At 34.0% G+C, this 19,075-nt stretch overlaps 1 protein-coding gene and 1 long non-coding RNA gene across 14 annotated transcripts in view; one reads left to right on the top strand and one right to left on the bottom strand.

Annotated features, from left to right (window-relative positions):
- The window catches only part of LOC138858020 (uncharacterized), a 98,477-nt gene that overhangs the window by 50,443 nt on the left and 28,959 nt on the right, over positions 1 to 19,075 (top strand). The window lies entirely within an intron of this gene.
- The window catches only part of CaMKII (Calcium/calmodulin-dependent protein kinase II), a 111,771-nt gene that overhangs the window by 85,127 nt on the left and 7,569 nt on the right, over positions 1 to 19,075 (bottom strand). For 8 of the 13 annotated variants that reach the window (XM_036367081.2, XM_036367084.2, XM_036367095.2 and 5 more), the window contains exon 1: positions 7,074 to 7,248. The exons of 3 other annotated variants lie outside the window; for them this stretch is intronic. The gene's annotated coding sequence lies outside the window, so the exon portion shown is untranslated. Of the gene's footprint in view, positions 1 to 7,073; positions 7,402 to 19,075 lie in introns of those variants that run through there. 2 more of the 13 variants (XM_036367079.2, XM_036367077.2) reach the window with 2 other exon arrangements.

The raw sequence follows: 19,075 nt of genomic DNA, 5'->3' as shown, positions 1-19,075 counted from the left end.
AGGAATTTTTAAACCTCCTCCTACAAAGCTCTTCCCCACCATCTTATTTCTGAAAATTAATGCTTATGCCGCATTTATTTCGTCAGTTATCGCACTTTTAGTATATTTTAACATAACTGTTATATAGGTACTAAAAGGACTTACTCTCAGCAAATTTGGTTGAGTTAGCTTTAGAGGTTTTGAAGATATATACATTAAACCATTTAGGGGCGGGGTTACGTCCACCTTTAAAGTAATGGGAAACTGTTTTCATATTATTGCATTGTCATCGGTCCTTAACACGTCTGCAAAGTTTCAAGTTGTTCAGACTTCTAGAAACCCGTGAAAATTGAGCTCTAAGATTCCATTACCCAAGCTAATAAAAGGGTATTAAAATTGTAAAATTTCAATTTAAAATCCAAATATCTCGAAAACTATAAGTTTCCGGCGGCTATACTTATATAAATTCGTGATCTGGGGAATCCTCTATCCAACATACACCCTGAAATCGTTGGATAGCATTCTAAAGTTGTTCCCGTGAATTTAAATATAAAAGTTAAAAAAAGGGTTAAATTCATATGTATTATTATATAATAATATATCAAAAAAAAACTCACACTTAAAATAGCTGGGTTTTATACTCTCGCAACCTGTTGCTACAGAGTATAATAGTTTTGTTCACCTAACGGTTGTTTGTATCACCTAAAACTAATCGAGTTAGATATAGGGTTATGTATATAAAAATTATCAGGATGAAGAGACGAGTTGAAATCCGGGTGACTGTCTGTCCGTCCGTCCGTGCAAGCTCTAACTTGAGTAAAAATTGAGATATCTTTATAAAACTTGGAAGACATGTTTCTTGGTACCGTGAGACGGGCATTGCAAATGGGCGTAATCGGACCACTGCCATGCCCACAAAACACCATGAATCCAAAACAAATAACTTGCCATAACTAAGCTCCACAATAAGACACAAGACTAATTTTTGGTATACAGGATCACATTAGGGAGGGGCATCTGCAGTTCAAAATTTTTCAAAATTGACGTGCTCCCGCCTCCTAATAGGGTTAATCTGCATATCTCCCAAACCGCCAAAGCTATAATAACAAAATTCACCGAGAACAAATGTTTTTGGCTCCTCTATCGACGGAAAATGGGCAACTCCGCCCACTCCCCATGTTATGACATTAAATTATATCTCTGGGATGGTATGAGATAAATTTATAGGAGCCGTGTTCAAAATTAGACAGTGGGCATGGCACCGCCCACTTTTAGGTGAAAACCCATATCTTGGGATCTGCTTAACCGATTTCAACCAAAATTGGTACATAACGTTATTTTCATATTTCTATGCTATAGTATATAGAAAATGGGCGAAATCGGACTACAACCACGCCTATTTCCCATACAACATCATTTTAAGTTCCACTTGATTCTTTCACTTTCCACTATGCAAATCAAGCAACAATGTTTGTATCGGGGTAAAACTTTGCGTGAATAATTCGTTTAAAGTACGCCACATTGTGACCAAAAATTGTCTAAATCGAACCAAAACTGTTCAAGCCCCTAGGTACTGAATATATGGACCCCTGTGCCTATAGTTGACTTTTTACCAAATATATCGGTCAATGTGTAGGGTACATAATTGAAATTGATGTAATAAAATAAATAAATGAAACACTCGATAATAGTATGTTTTTGTGTCAAAAATGGGTTGAATCGGATCAATACTTTCTTTAATATAAAATTTTGCGAGAGTACAAAATGTTCGGTTACATCCGAATTTAGAACTTCCTTACTTATTAAACTTTAAATGCAAATATTTCAAAAAATATAAGTCAGCGGCAAATATACACATAGCCAATAAAGTCGGCGTTCACCCGACACATTTTTTTAAGTGAAGTAAAAACACAATGTAAAAAGGTAATTCAGTTCAAATTTTCTGCATGTATTTCTTTTTTATAATCTTAAGTTCAAAATGCAAAAACAAAATGTATGTTCCTATTTTAATTTTTGTGATAACTGGATTTTAGTGTAAGAACAAGTAAACATAGGCACCATTAAGTCTGAGTTCAGCTTTAAAATTAGTTACAAAAGAAGTAAAAATTATAAAGAAAAATTAAATTCAATATTTTGTTGGATAGTCGCGTTGTTTTGAAACCACGCTCAATCGATTTGGCATTGATCTTACCAACTTATCTGTTTCCTCAACTGTAATCTGGGACCATTCTTCTTTCATAACACTTCGCAAAGCCTCTTTACTTGTTATTGCTGACGAATTCTTTTTTCCAACAGATCCCATAGATGCACAATAGGATTGGGGTCAGGTGATTGAGCGGGCGTTTTAAGTTGTCTAGGAGCATTGTACAAGAGCCGAAGTCTAACTATTTCCGCAGTATGCTTCGGGTCATTATCTTGTTGGAACCAAAGCGTCGAAGATAATCCAAGATTCTCTGCACTTTGTTTGAAATTGTTTTTGAAAATGTTCAAATAACCCCATTTATCCATTATGGATTCAATAAATTCAAGCTGACCCACACCACCAGCCATGGCGGCCATGCAATTCCCACAACAGCTGGTTGTGCGATACCGGAATTGACCCGGATTTTATCCGGCCATGGGCTGTTATTTCGGCGATCTAACCCTGTTTGGATCGGTGAGTTTTAGATTAAGTTTGTCGTCATTGGAGCAACGCCTAGCAGCAGGGTTGCTCCGTATCCTCCTAACCCGTGCTGGCATCGAGTCCAACCCGGGCCCCGGTGAATTTTACTGCTGCGTTTGCGCTAAAAGGCTCCATCCAAACTCCACCTCGGTTAGGTGCAATACATGCATGGATGAAGCCAGGGAGTGGACCACCAGTTACGTGGCCCCATGCTGTCAACGCAATAATGCGACATCTGCCTCAACGGCTGTGCAACCTGCACTATGTTCGCGCAATGCGCTGCCACTCCAGTCGAGTGGCCAAGATAGGACCTCCACGGCCCTAAGGAGCTCACACAGACAGCATAACTCCCAGTCTGACCAACCTTCCCCCCCCCCCAAAATTCATCCAGCTCCAATCCTCGTGCGAGAACCACCCAGCAACTCCTGATTCCTCGCACAGTCTGTTCCGTGTGTCAGACTATAAAACACCGGAATGTCACATCAGTCAAGTGCAATTCTTGTACTGGCTGGTGTCACTTTCTGTCGTGTTCTGGTCTGCGCGACACACGAGAGTGGAGTGCGTCGTACGTTGCCCCATGCTGTAGGAGTCTGCCCCCGCAATCACATACGACTGGACAGCCGCGACAAACGCGACTCTTACAATTCAACTGCAACGGACTCCAGAGTAAGATCGAGGAGATAGTTGCATTTGTGAGCCGGGAGCGTGTAACGATAGCTGCGGTCCAAGAAACCAAGCTAAACAGCCACTCAGATCTTCTGAGTTGTGCAGGTTTCAACGTTGTACGTAAGGATCGCGAGCGAGATAATGGTGGAGGCCTTCATATTGCACAACACCGTGCAATATCGTCTAATCGGTGTTGACATCGAACGTAGGGACACTACCCTAGAATATCAGGGTACAGCTGTCCGGTCAGGCGATGGCGATGTCGGGCTCGAAATATTTTATATATACATCCCCCCAGTCACATGTTGCCCAACAGGATATCACCCGAACATAGATGCGCTACTTCGTGGTGAAAACCGTTTGGTGCTAGGCGACTTTAACGCGCATCACTTTGGCACTCCTGCCTGTCAAACGATCGTAGGGGGATGGAGCTGGCGGAACAGATAGACGATTCGACATTCTGCACAATGAATGACGAAGCCCCCACCAGAATTATGGGCACCTGTAATATCTCGCCAGATATTACCATCGCTAGCGGTAGTCTGATAAATAGTATAACCTGGCGACCTATGTTAACTCTCGCATCAGACCATCTGCCCATAATTATCTCGATCGAGAAACCTCCTAACTTTATTTCTGTGGACAACCGCACTTATGTTAACTTTAACAAAGCTAACTGGGTCAGCTTCACAGAATTTACTGAGAGCACCTTCAACGCACTACCCATTCCTACGGACGTCATCGTTGGCTAGCGTCAATTCCGCAAGGTGATCGCTGCTGCTACTGCTCGCATCATACCGGCTGGAAGAATCGCGGAACTCCGCCCTAATTTCCCAGCCGAAGCAGTTGTGCTAGCAAACGAGCGCGACACCTTACGCCATGTCGATCCCTGTGATCCCCGAATAAGGGATCTCAATTTGGAGATTCGGCAAATGGTAAATCATCATAAGCGGACAAAATGGATAGAGCACCTGAAGTCCTGCAACCCCTCCACCGGTGTGAGTAAGCTTTGGACTACTGTCAAGGCCCTGTCAAATCCGAGAAGACATGACGATCGGGTTGAAATTTAATTCGATGGCCATGCCTCCTCGAAATCGAAGAAGTGCGCGAGCTATTTCAGCCGGTAGTTTACACTGCACCCTTCGACTGACAAGGCCAAACGACGTGTTACCCGACGGCTGCGCACAATGCCAAAAGACTGCGCACCACTTACTTTCACCGATGGGGAGGTTCAAAGTGTCATCAAAAAGGCGAAATCGTCTAAATCCATTGGCCCTGACGGAATAAGCATGCTGATGCTAAAACACCTAGGCCCAACGGGAGTAAATTATCTCACCAAGGTCCTCAACCTGTCGATATCCACTCTTCAAATACCCGATGTGTGGAAAGTCGGAAGAGTGGTCCCACTACTGAAACCTGGGAAACCCGCCAACAAAGGGGAGTCTTATCGCCCGATAACTCTCCTTTCCCCAGTAGTGAAGACACTTGAGGCCTTGTTACTCCCGTCATTCACTCACCACCTGAGCCTAGCAGATCATCAGCATGGCTTCCGAAAAGTGCACAGTACCACCACAGCACTTAGCGTCATAAACGCCCAGATAGTTCATGGCCTGAATCAAAAGCCACACTGCGAGAGGACGATTCTCGTAGCGTTGGACTTGTCAAAAGCTTTTGACACAGTCAATCACACAACGCTACTTGAGGACCTAGAACAATCAACACTCCCTCCAGGGCTGAAGCGGTGGACTTTGAACTACCTGAGCGGTCGGCATTCATCCGTACTGTTTCGAGGTCAAAACTCCAAACTTAGGAAAATTAAACAGGGGGTTCCGCAGGGCGATGTCCTCTCCCCACTAATAATTTGTATATTTCGAAACTTCACCAGCGGGAATTTCAGTGACCTCGTACGCTGATGACTGTACGATATTGACGTCGGGAAATGGAATCGATGGCATGTGTTCAAAAGTAAACAGCTACCTCTCCGATCTTTCTCGCTTCTTCTCTGCAAGGAACCTAACACTCTCTCCCACTAAATCCACAGCGACTATCTTCACAAATTTGACGAAGGAGTACAGACTGATCCTGAACATTTCAGTCGATGGCACAAAAATTCCGACAGTAAATAATCCTAAAATCTTAAGCGTCACTTTGGACATTCTGTGCTCTTTCACTCCTCACACGACCGCGATAACTGCCAAAGTACAGAGCCGCAACAAAATCCTCAAGTCGCCTGCCGGCAGCTCTTGGGGAAAAGACAAAGAAACGTTGTTGGCAACATACAAGGCAGTCGGCTGGCCGGTCCTAAATTACGCAGCCCCAATATGGTCGCCTGGATGCAGTGACACGCAGAAGAAGAAGCTTCAGACCTGTCAGAACACTGCATTCCGGACTATCACGGGAAGCCTCTTGATGTCTCCAATCGAACACCTACATAGTGAGGCTCGTATGCTTCCGGTTACACAATGAACTCCACTCCAAGCAGTTTCTACTGGGGTCTTTTCGTAGAAACCAGACGTAGAGCTCGAGTTGCCTCGCGAAACCAGAGTGACCCTCGCGCAACTTCGTTCTGGATACTGTAGCAAGTTAAACTCCTACTTATCCAGAATAGACCCCGACATACCAAATACATGTCCTGCGTGCAATGGGTCTCCTCATGACACTAACCACCTCTTTGCATGCCCAACCAACCCCACTCATCTAACACCCTTCTCCCTATGGTCCGACCCCGTCGAAACAGCTCGTTTCCTGGGCCTCCCGTTAGATGACCTCGACGACAACGAATCTGGAATTTATCACCCAAACGGGGACTAGGTAACCGTTACAACAACAACAACAACCAGCCGCCATGCAACCTCACACCACAATTCCGCCACCTCCGTGTTTAACTGTACCAACAAGATTTTGCTTTTCAAGGGCAGTTTCTGACTTGCGCCACACAATTTGTCGACCTTTTATGCCAAAAATGCAAAATTTACTTTCATCGGAAAATATTACTTGTCTCCAGAATTCCGGCGGCTTATTTATATAATTATGAGCAAATTCAATGCGTTTTCGCCTGTTTACAAGTGAAATAGATGGTTTCTTTCGAGCGACTCTACCATGATATAAATATGTAAAATGTTTCTAGCAGTTTCGGCACAAATTGTTTTTTTAATGGTTATATTTACGCTTTCAATAATTTTTGTGGACGTAATTCGAGGGTTAACTTTCACATTTATTATTTTCCGTTCTTCCCGGGCTGATAAAATTTTCGGACGGCCAGATTGCGGTTTTGACGTTAAAATTCCGGTTTTTTTTAAAATTGTTTACGACGCGCTGGACAGAAGAATACGTTCTTCCAATAGTTTGCCCAATTTTTCTGAAACTTTCGCCATCTTTCCTTATTAAATTTATTAATCTTTTAAATATTATTAAAACGCGTCACGAGCTCTTTAAACGACTAATTATATTAAAACACAATAGAATCTACGCAAAAAGAACGAACAAATTCATGAGAAGTAACGGTATTTCCAATTTAAGCTAACTGAACGCAGACTTAATGGTGCCTTTTACTTGTTCTTACACTAAAATCCCGTTATCACAAAAATGAAAATAGAAATACACATTTTTGTTTTTACATTTTAAACTTAAGAAAATTTGAACTGAATTACCTATTTATTTTGTTTTTACTTCAGTAAAAAAACTGTGTCGGGTGAACGCAGACTTTATTGGCTATGGGTATGTGTATATTTTCTTACTCTGCAGAACTTCCTCTATCCGTACATACCTATTTTTTAATGCTATTCTAAATCCCAGCCAACAATTATGTAAAACGATATCAATAACATTCTGAAATTTTATTTCTATATCTGCTTCGGCAAGTACTAAATACCTGTGCTCTAATAAAAGTTTCAATTAAAGTTTGTATTATACATCGCCAGCAAACACACACAAACCTTGTTTGGAACAGCTGCTCTAACCCGGTTCTTACACAAGCAATAAATTACGAGCAGGCAACTTGGCTAGCTAGTGATATTTAGGCGTTCAGAAGAGACGTTATGATTGATTATAATCAACCATTGTTTATTATTTAGTTGCTTACAGCCAATTTCACAGCTAAACTGCCAGAAGCAACTAGACATCGAATTCGTAGTTGCCAGAATGTTCTAGTAACGAACTTTTGTTAAAGATTTACTACATAAGGGCTGCCGGATCGTGTAGCATACACAGTTCTAATTAGAGTGTTGCCGTGTTAAGAGCAATTAAACTATAAGCAATACGTTGTGAACTCGAATATCGAGCAATAAGTTTTAAGTTCTTGGGATTAGAAATATAGATAAGTTTATAGCCATTATATTGGGACTTTTATTCAACAATCCAGTGATCGAACTCAAGAGTGAGTTCTAGTTAGACGATTTATCGAGAAATCTTTTACAATCTTATAACTAACATTGAAATGTGTGAAAAATCGTGTATACAAATTGAACAATGGCAACATTGGTTAAACAAAAACACAAGTGAACAACGGAATTCTGCGTTTTGCCAAATTTGTTTTGATACGGGGGGTAAGTCCGGAAGGTCGGGATGTCGGTGACTGTTTGAGGCATTAGGCTATGACAATTGTTACTACAACAAATTGCACTATGCCGCGATCTTGTGACGTAAATCTTTTGATTTAGGAAAAATAAGAGTTATGCAAGTTAACGGCAGCCTCCACACAGTAGCTTTACGCTCATTATAAACGAAACTGTTTCTTTGCACTCAGCAATAATACAACTTCTTAATAAGCATCTTTGCTTATTTAAGTAATCAATACTCTTTTCAATAAAGCTAAGACCACAGCTTCTTAAATAACCATCTTTGCTTATTTAAGCAACCAATATTCTTTTTATTTAGCTAAGACCACCCATACAATGTAAACAATAAAACGAATTGCTGAATGCGAATATTGTAAATTGACACTTATTGTTAGACTTAAGCATATAAGAAAAATGTATAAATAAGAGCAAATTGAAATACTTCCATCAGGACCACTCAACTTAATCGTTTGATTTATTCCGCGTGTTCGCGCGGAAACTTATATTTTTTAATACTTCCATAAAGAAGGAAGTCAAGTGGCGCCCAATACGTAGGGCATGTGTTAGTGATATCCTCGGTAAAAAAAGGGATAAAAAAACAAGTATCCCTAGCCGAAAGGATAATCATAGTGACGTGTGTCGAAACCACAAAAAATAGCAATCAAGTATCCTCTCGGGAGGAGAAAAGAAAAAAAAAAGTACGGCTACGCGAGTGAGACGCGAATAAAAGGCCCGAAAATCAAAAAGTACGGCTACGCGAGTGCACAAATAAATTAAAATAAAAACGCAAAAACCGATTCAAAAGCAAAAAATCAAAAAGTTCTAATACTAAAGATTTTTATAGTTTGAAGATTAAGAATTGTGGAAAATATTTTCGCGTGAAGTAAGAAATCAATTTATTCTTACTAATATAGTATTGTTTTATGGGTAGAGCGATTGCAAACAAACAAGTGTAAACGCTGTGAACAAACAAATCTTCAAAAAATGCAACAAGCGTGTATGTAGTGAAATAACAACAACAGCAAGCAAATTATAACAAAAGCGTTGCTCTATAACTACGCCAATTTCGAAGCAATTCAATTTGAATAAAATGTGTAAAAAATATAAAACATAACATCAAATATTAACAATCGAAGAGTCAGAACAAAAGAATAGTGCAAAAAAACTTCAGCGGCCAAAGGCACACAAACCCCGTGCGAGCAATCAACAGAAGGACGAAAAACTAGTAAGTTAATATTGTCATATATATTAAATGTAATAATCCTAGTAATATAAAATATATTAAGCATAAGTACTCAAATTTATAAGACATGTTATAAATCAAGGCTCGACCAGCCATATAACAAATATAATATTTTGAAACCGCGATTCACCACCGCAAGGGGGACCCTCCGGTTTATAACATAAACTCAATCCTGCGATTCTGTACTTCAGACCCTCCAGAATAAAAGAGTTTCCTTTCCTAGAAAGGATCAAAAATTATAAAAAAACATCTTGTAAATGAAGGTTCGACCAGCCATATAACAAAATATTTAAAAACCGCAAAGGGGACCCTCTGGTTTATAACATAAGCTCATTTCTGCGATTCTGAACTCCAGACCCTCCAGAATAAAAGAGTTTCCTTTCCTAGAAAGGATCAAAAAAATTTATTATTAAAAAGAGGAACAGGAAGTTTCCACAAATCGAGCCGAAGGTAATAACGGCAAAAAATAAAATATGTATATATATAAGAAAATAAAATAAAAAAATGTATTTCCAAAACTTTGACAAAAATGACAGACGCTTTACCAACTGACTCAGACAAATGTAGGTCATATAAATCTTATTAAAATTTTAAAAGTTTGTAGTAGAAACAAAACAAGATAAGGATCATATATTAAAAAGTAAAAAGCCACAATTGGAGATTATCAAAAAAGAAATAAAATTAAAAAGAAAAATCTTAAATGGTTATAGTAGAAAAACAAAACGAGATAAGGATCATATAGGAAAAAATAAAAAGCATTCTTTCCTAAAAGAAAATATTTTTTTTAATGGGAAATAATTCAAGCACACTAAAATACGAAAGGCTGTAATATTGTAATTATTGCAAGGGCAACCATAGATCTGAAACTCGCCCATATTTAAGGCACACAAAAACTAAAATAATAAAAAATGGCTCTAAATGGTGAGAACGAGAATCTGGTTGCTAGACTAATAACTATTTGTTGCAGTTTCTTAGATTGGAGGTAGAGGAGTTGCGAAGGCAACTGCAGGACTTAACACAGTTAACTACAGTAGTTGATTATAAAATAGAAGTGATCGATCCACATATCAATTGTGATGAGTCACTTGAGGTGGTCAAGTCACTACCAGAATTTAACGGAAAACAAACTAAATACGTTATCTCGAGGGAATCAGCCAATAACTCAATGAGCTTATATCTAGGGGTAGCCGTAGATATTTTGCTGCATTAACTATACTAAGAAATAAAATTACAAACGACGCTAACGACATTTTATCCAATCACGGGACGGTTCTTACTTTCGATGCTATTTTGGCACGACTCGATTTTGCTTACGCGGATAAGCGAACAGCTGATATTATTATATATGGAAATTTAGCCAATATATTATTTTCACTATCACCAAGTGATTTGCCAAATGCGTTGGCAAAAGCACACGAATTAGAATCGAATAATATGCGAGAAATTTACCATCACAATTCGGGAAAATTCCGAATTATTACAGACAACGTACTAACATCAATAACGGAAATTTCAATAATAATTTACGATTTCCACAAACCCAACTTCAAAGGGGCTACAACCAAAGGCCCTTACAACAAAATATTCAGGCAAGACCTATCCCAATGGATGTCGATCCAAGTACTCGAATCCAAAATCGACCACATTATAATGTAAATAATACAAGTAATGTACAGAATACAAGAATACATACTACAGATAAACGACCATATCCCAGCGCACAAATAAGTAATCAACCACCAAATAAAATACAAACGATAAATAATATTAAAGAGGATCATTTTTTAGATCAAAACTAACTCTGCCGTATATTTTCTTACATGACAGTTTTAATGGCCAAAACTTAAAAATTTTAGTAGATACGGGAGCAACAAGTTGCTATATAAAATCAGGAATTTATAAGAATAAAAACGAAATAAATATATATAAAAGAGTAAAAACAATTAATGGATTTTCGATAATACGTTATTATCATTTTATTACTCTTTTGGTAAAAGACAAATTTTTTACGAAATCGAAAATTAAGAAGCAGACTTTTTAATTGGATACAAATTCCTGAAAGAAATTAATGCAGTGATCAACTTGAAAGAAAAAAAGTTGATAATAAATAATGAATAGGAAGAAGACATATTTAGCTTAGGAGATGAATCTGAGCAACATGAGATTAAAGGAAAATTAAAAGATAAAAACATTAAAGGAAATATAATTACTTTGGGAGCAGAGACTCCTAAAGCGCCAGCTGAAGATGCAGCACAATGAATATATTAAAAATAAAAAATATAATGTGGAACAAAAAAAGTTCTACAACGCCAACCGATGATAATACCGGCAATAAAAATAAAAAATTTAATTATAAAAAATATAATGTGGAACAAAAAAGTTCTACAACGCCAGTCGACGTACTTACCGACAATAAAGAAGATTATATAAACAAAATAAATTTAGAGAAAGAATTCTCTGAAGCACCAGCCGAAGAAAATACAGGCAAAAAAAAGTAAAAAATTCAATTATAAAAAATATAATGTGGAACAAAAAAGTTCTACAAAGCCAGCTGATGATAATACCGGCAATAAAAATAAAAAATTTATTGTGGAACAAAAAAGTTCTACAACGCCAGCCGATGGTAATACCGGCAACAAAAGTGAAAAATTCAATTATAAAAAATATAATGTGGAACAAAAAAGTTCTACAACGCCAGTCGACGTACTCACCGACAATAAAGAAGATTATATAAACAAAATAAATTTAGAGAAAGAATTCTCTGAAGCACCAGCCGAAGAAAATACCGGCATAAATGAAGAAAGAATTAAATATTTGAGAGAAAAAATAAGAAATAAAATAAATCAATAAACATGAATTTACCGTTTCGAACGGATATTCGTGCGGAAATAAGAATCTCGGTAAATAAACCAATTTGGAGTAAACAGTATCAGTATCCTTTAGCATAAAATGCTTTTGTGAATAAAGAAATCACGACAATAATTGAAAATAACAACAAAAAATACCCATATCCCTTTCGCTAGATATGGAATCAAAGGCAGAATATATAAGTATGTAATAACTTAAAAAAAATAATAGGATAGAGAAATAAGCTAAAGCCTAGATACAAGAAACAAGTAATAAAAGAAGATTTAGGGAATAAGGTTAAAATTAACTACAGAAATAGAATAGTACATAAAGATAATATTAAATCTTAAATATATATTTTCAGAAAATAATACCCTTAATATAATATTTCTAATATTTATATTAGAGGACGGAGACGTAGCTTTATACAATGACTATGGCGACATTTTTCACATTACTAATTTAACTTATTTTAGAGAACTTATAAATTCAGACAAAAGCTATAGTAATAAAAAATACGGATATAATAATTTACATGGGAATAATGAAAATGAGGTAGCATATATTAATGATTTAGATACAGATCCAGAAATTGAAATTATCGAAACTTTATTTGAGCAAATACAAAATAAAGATACAAGATATAAGAGAGGGATAAATGAATTAGGGACACTATGGAATTGGATAGCAGGAACACTAGATCATGACGATTTTATGTTAATAAATAATAAGTTAAACGAACTAATTGAAAATAACAATAAACAATACACACCAAACTCTGAAATTTTTAAAATAATCAGTCAATTAACAGAAACAATTAAAAATGTAAACGAAAATTCACATGTTAAAATTTTAACGAAAAGGAAATATCAATTTTTAATAACTGAACTACAAAACATGGTTCAGACGATAGCTATGGCAAAAATAGGAATTCTAAACCCTGCAATTTTACATTTAGATGAGATAAAAAATATAATACAAAATGAACACGGAAGATTGACTATAAATGATTTAATTGAAATTTCTAACTTTAAGATATTACAAAATAAAGATGTAATTGTTATATATATTAAGTATCCAAAAATTATAAATGATTGCAAATATTATGAAGTAAGAGCAATCACAGAAGAAGACGGTAAAATAGTAATTGGCAAAGAAATTGCAAAATGCAAAAAAGAATATATTAATATATAAAAAATTGTAAAAAAGAAATGATAAACACGTATTGTAAAATTAATAATACAAATACCTGCCTATCAGATATTTTATCCAGAAAAAAAGGTAAATATAAAAAAATAAAGAAATAGACGCAATTAAAGAAGGAGCAATATTAGTCTCCGGAAATAACACAGTTGACGGCTATGCCATAAATAGAATTTACCTTGTTACTTTTGAGAATTATACAAATATTAACAATATATGAAAATGTCGGTTGTAAAATTAGGAAATATTAAAAGATTATTATTAATATTAATAATTTTGAAATTATAGAATATATTAAAACAAAAAATTAAGAAATTAACTTTGAAAACATAAATATTTTAGCTGAACAAATGAAATTTTTTAAACATCATTCATTTTTATGGTACATACTTGTAATTTTGTTAATAATGTACATAAGTTATAGGATTGTAAAATTTAAAAAATCTTATAAAAATTCTAAAATAAACAGAAATTTAGAATCTCAAAAAATATCATATAACGCTATTTTTGGTAAAAAAAATAACCTATCAAAAAATGATATTGAATCGGGGACGATTCATCTTAGAGAGGGGGGAGTTAACGGCAGCCTCCACACAGTAGCTTTACGATCATTATAAACAAAACTATTTCTTTGCACTCAGCAATAATACAACTTCTTAATAAGCATCTTTGCTTATTTAAGTAATCAATACCCTTTTCAATAAAGCTAAGACCACAGCTTCTTAAATAAGCATCTTTGCTTATTTAAGCAACCAATATTCTTTTTATTAAGCTAAGACCCTTCATACAATGTAAAAAATAAAACTAATTGCTGAATAAGCGAATATTGTAAATTGACACTTATTGTAAGACTTAAGCATATAAGAAAAATGTATAAATAAGAGCAAACTGAAATACTTCCATCAGGACCACTCAACTTAATCGTTTGATTTCTTATATTTTTTAATACTTCCATAAAGAAGGAAGTCAATTTGCATGTATACAAATAGGGAAACACTTTTGCAAGTTCGTGAAATAAATTCCGTTTATTAGTTATTGATTATAATCGTATTGAAATTAATAAAATAATGTTACGGGAAAATAGTTGGCGTATTTTCAAATAAATACATTAATCTATTGACAACATAATTGCCATTTAAGTAAATGGACAAAAGGGATTTTGATTGCGAAGGTGGAATTTATTTACATTTAAAGTATAATATTTATATATTGATTTTGAAAAATGAAGTGTGCAGTGGCGAGTTGCAGTAACTATTATGAAATGAAACCATTAAAAACGAGTTTTTACCATTTTCCTTCGTATATACTAGTTGACAAAAAATTGTCAATTTTTTCTTAGCGAGAAATGAATTTCGTAATCATTATAATTATAATTTCAAAATCTTTTCACTATTATTTCATTTAAATAAATCTATTACTAATATATTTTTGATTTTAATATAAGAAACTACTGCTGGATACATCGCAATTGCAATAACTGTACTTCAGACCCTCCAGAATAAAAGAGTTTCCTTTCCTAGAAAGGATCAAAAATTATAAAAAAACATCTTGTAAATGAAGGTTCGACCAGCCATATAACAAAATATTTAAAAACCGCAAAGGGGACCCTCTGGTTTATAACATAAGCTCATTTCTGCGATTCTGAACTCCAGACCCTCCAGAATAAAAGAGTTTCCTTTCCTAGAAAGGATCAAAAAAATTTATTCTTAAAAAGAGGAACAGGAAGTTTCCACAAATCGAGCCGAAGGTAATAACGGCAAAAAATAAAATATGTATATATATAAGAAAATAAAATAAAAAAATGTATTTCCAAAACTTTGACAAAAATGACAGACGCTTTACCAACTGACTCAGACAAATGTAGGTCATATAAATCTTATTAAAATTTTAAAAGTTTGTAGTAGAAACAAAACAAGATAAGGATCATATATTAAAAAGTAAAAAGCCACAATTGGAGATTATTAAAAAAGAAATAAAATTAAAAAGAAAAATCTTAAATGGTTATAGTAGAAAAACAAAACGAGATAAGGATCATATAGGAAAAAATAAAAAGCATCCTTTCCTAGAGAAAAATATTTTTTTTAATGGGAAATAATTCAAGCACACTAAAATACGAAAGGCTGTAATATTGTAATTATTGCAAGGGCAACCATAGATCTGAAACTCGCCCATATTTAAGGCACACAAAAACTAAAATAATAAAAAATGGCTCTAAATGGTGAGAACGAGAATCTGGTTGCTAGACTAATAACTATTTGTTGCAGTTTCTTAGATTGGAGGTAGAGGAGTTGCGAAGGCAACTGCAGGACTTAACACAGTTAACTACAGTAGTTGATTATAAAATAGAAGTGATCGATCCACATATCAATTGTGATGAGTCACTTGAGGTGGTCAAGTCACTACCAGAATTTAACGGAAAACAAACTAAATACGTTATCTCGAGGGAATCAGCCAATAACTCAATGAGCTTATATCTAGGGGTAGCCGTAGATATTTTGCTGCATTAACTATACTAAGAAATAAAATTACAAACGACGCTAACGACATTTTATCCAATCACGGGACGGTTCTTAATTTCGATGCTATTTTGGCACGACTCGATTTTGCTTACGCGGATAAGCGAACAGCTGATATTATTATATATGGAAATTTAGCCAATATATTATTTTCACTATCACCAAGTGATTTGCCAAATGCGTTGGCAAAAGCACACGAATTAGAATCGAATAATATGCGAGAAATTTACCATCACAATTCGGGAAAATTCCGAATTATTACAGACAACGTACTAACATCAATAACGGAAATTTCAATAATAATTTACGATTTCCACAAACCCAACTTCAAAGGGGCTACAACCAAAGGCCCTTACAACAAAATATTCAGGCAAGACCTATCCCAATGGATGTCGATCCAAGTACTCGAATCCAAAATCGACCACATTATAATGTAAATAATACAAGTAATGTACAGAATACAAGAATACATACTACAGATAAACGACCATATCCCAGCGCACAAATAAGTAATCAACCACCAAATAAAATACAAAGGATAAATAATATTAAAGAGGATCATTTTTTAGATCAAAACTAACTCTGCCGTATATTTTCTTACATGACAGTTTTAATGGCCAAAACTTTAAAATTTTAGTAGATACGGGAGCAACAAGTTGCTATATAAAATCAGGAATTTATAAGAATAAAAACGAAATAAATATATATAAAAGAGTAAAAACAATTAATGGATTTTCGATAATACGTTATTATCATTTAATTACTCTATTTGGTAAAAGACAATTTTTTTACGAAATCGAAAATTAAGAAGCAGACTTTTTAATTGGATACAAATTCCTGAAAGAAATTAATGCAGTGATCAACTTGAAAGAAAAAAAGTTGATAATAAATAATGAATAGGAAGAAGACATATTTAGCTTAGGAGATGAATCTGAGCAACATGAGATTAAAGGAAAATTAAAAGATAAAAACATTAAAGGAAATATAATTACTTTGGGAGCAGAGACTCCTAAAGCGCCAGCTGAAGATGCAGCACAATGAATATATTAAAAATAAAAAATATAATGTGGAACAAAAAAAGTTCTACAACGCCAACCGATGATAATACCGGCAATAAAAATAAAAAATTTAATTATAAAAAATATAATGTGGAACAAAAAAGTTCTACAACGCCAGTCGACGTACTTACCGACAATAAAGAAGATTATATAAACAAAATAAATTTAGAGAAAGAATTCTCTGAAGCACCAGCCGAAGAAAATACAGGCAAAAAAAAGTAAAAAATTCAATTATAAAAAATATAATGTGGAACAAAAAAGTTCTACAAAGCCAGCTGATGATAATACCGGCAATAAAAATAAAAAATTTATTGTGGAACAAAAAAGTTCTACAACGCCAGCCGATGGTAATACCGGCAACAAAAGTGAAAAATTCAATTATAAAAAATATAATGTGGAACAAAAAAGTTCTACAACGCCAGTCGACGTACTCACCGACAATAAAGAAGATTATATAAACAAAATAAATTTAGAGAAAGAATTCTCTGAAGCACCAGCCGAAGAAAATACCGGCATAAATGAAGAAAGAATTAAATATTTGAGAGAAAAAATAAGAAATAAAATAAATCAATAAACATGAATTTACCGTTTCGAACGGATATTCGTGCGGAAATAAGAATCTCGGTAAATAAACCAATTTGGAGTAAACAGTATCAGTATCCTTTAGCATAAAATGCTTTTGTGAATAAAGAAATCACGACAATAATTGAAAATAACAACAAAAAATACCCATATCCCTTTCGCTAGATATGGAATCAAAGGCAGAATATATAAGTATGTAATAACTTAAAAAAAATAATAGGATAGAGAAATAAGCTAAAGCCTAGATACAAGAAACAAGTAATAAAAGAAGATTTAGGGAATAAGGTTAAAATTAACTACAGAAATAGAATAGTACATAAAGATAATATTAAATCTTAAATATATATTTTCAGAAAATAATACCCTTAATATAATATTTCTAATATTTATATTAGAGGACGGAGACGTAGCTTTATACAATGACTATGGCGACATTTTTCACATTACTAATTTAACTTATTTTAGAGAACTTATAAATTCAGACAAAAGCTATAGTAATAAAAAATACGGATATAATAATTTACATGGGAATAATGAAAATGAGGTAGCATATATTAATGATTTAGATACAGATCCAGAAATTGAAATTATCGAAACTTTATTAGAGCAAATACAAAATAAAGATACAAGATATAAGAGAGGGATAAATGAATTAGGGACACTATGGAATTGGATAGCAGGAACACTAGATCATGACGATTTTATGTTAATAAATAATAAGTTAAACGAACTAATTGAAAATAACAATAAACAATACACACCAAACTCTGAAATTTTTAAAATAATCAGTCAATTAACAGAAACAATTAAAAATGTAAACGAAAATTCACATGTTAAAATTTTAACGAAAAGGAAATATCAATTTTTAATAACTGAACTACAAAACATGGTTCAGACGATAGCTATGGCAAAAATAGGAATTCTAAACCCTGCAATTTTACATTTAGATGAGATAAAAAATATAATACAAAATGAACACGGAAGATTGACTATAAATGATTTAATTGAAATTTCTAACTTTAAGATATTACAAAATAAAGATGTAATTGTTATATATATTAAGTATCCAAAAATTATAAATGATTGCAAATATTATGAAGTAAGAGCAATCACAGAAGAAGACGGTAAAATAGTAATTGGCAAAGAAATTGCAAAATGCAAAAAAGAATATATTAATATATAAAAAATTGTAAAAAAGAAATGATAAACACGTATTGTAAAATTAATAATACAAATACCTGCCTATCAGATATTTTATCCAGAAAAAAAGGTAAATATAAAAAAATAAAGAAATAGACGCAATTAAAGAAGGAGCAATATTAGTCTCCGGAAATAACACAGTTGATGGCTATGCCATAAATAGAATTTACCTTGTTACTTTTGAGAATTATACAAATATTAACAATATATGAAAATGTCGGTTGTAAAATTAGGAAATATTAAAAGATTATTATTAATATTAATAATTTTGAAATTATAGAATATATTGAAACAAAAAATTAAGAAATTAACTTTGAAAACATAAATATTTTAGCTGAACAAATGAAATTTTTTAAACATCATTCATTTTTATGGTACATACTTGTAATTTTGTTAATAATGTACATAAGTTATAGGATTGTAAAATTTAAAAAATCTTATAAAAATTCTAAAATAAACAGAAATTTAGAATCTCAAAAAATATCATATAACGCTATTTTTGGTAAAAAAAATAACCTATCAAAAAATGATATTGAATCGGGGACGATTCATCTTAGAGAGGG

This window comes from Bactrocera oleae, chromosome X (genome assembly GCF_042242935.1).
Source record: "Bactrocera oleae isolate idBacOlea1 chromosome X, idBacOlea1, whole genome shotgun sequence".
Taxonomy (NCBI): domain Eukaryota; kingdom Metazoa; phylum Arthropoda; class Insecta; order Diptera; family Tephritidae; genus Bactrocera; species Bactrocera oleae.
Note: the sequence above shows the minus strand (reverse complement) of the source record. Positions and strands in the feature narration are given on the sequence as shown.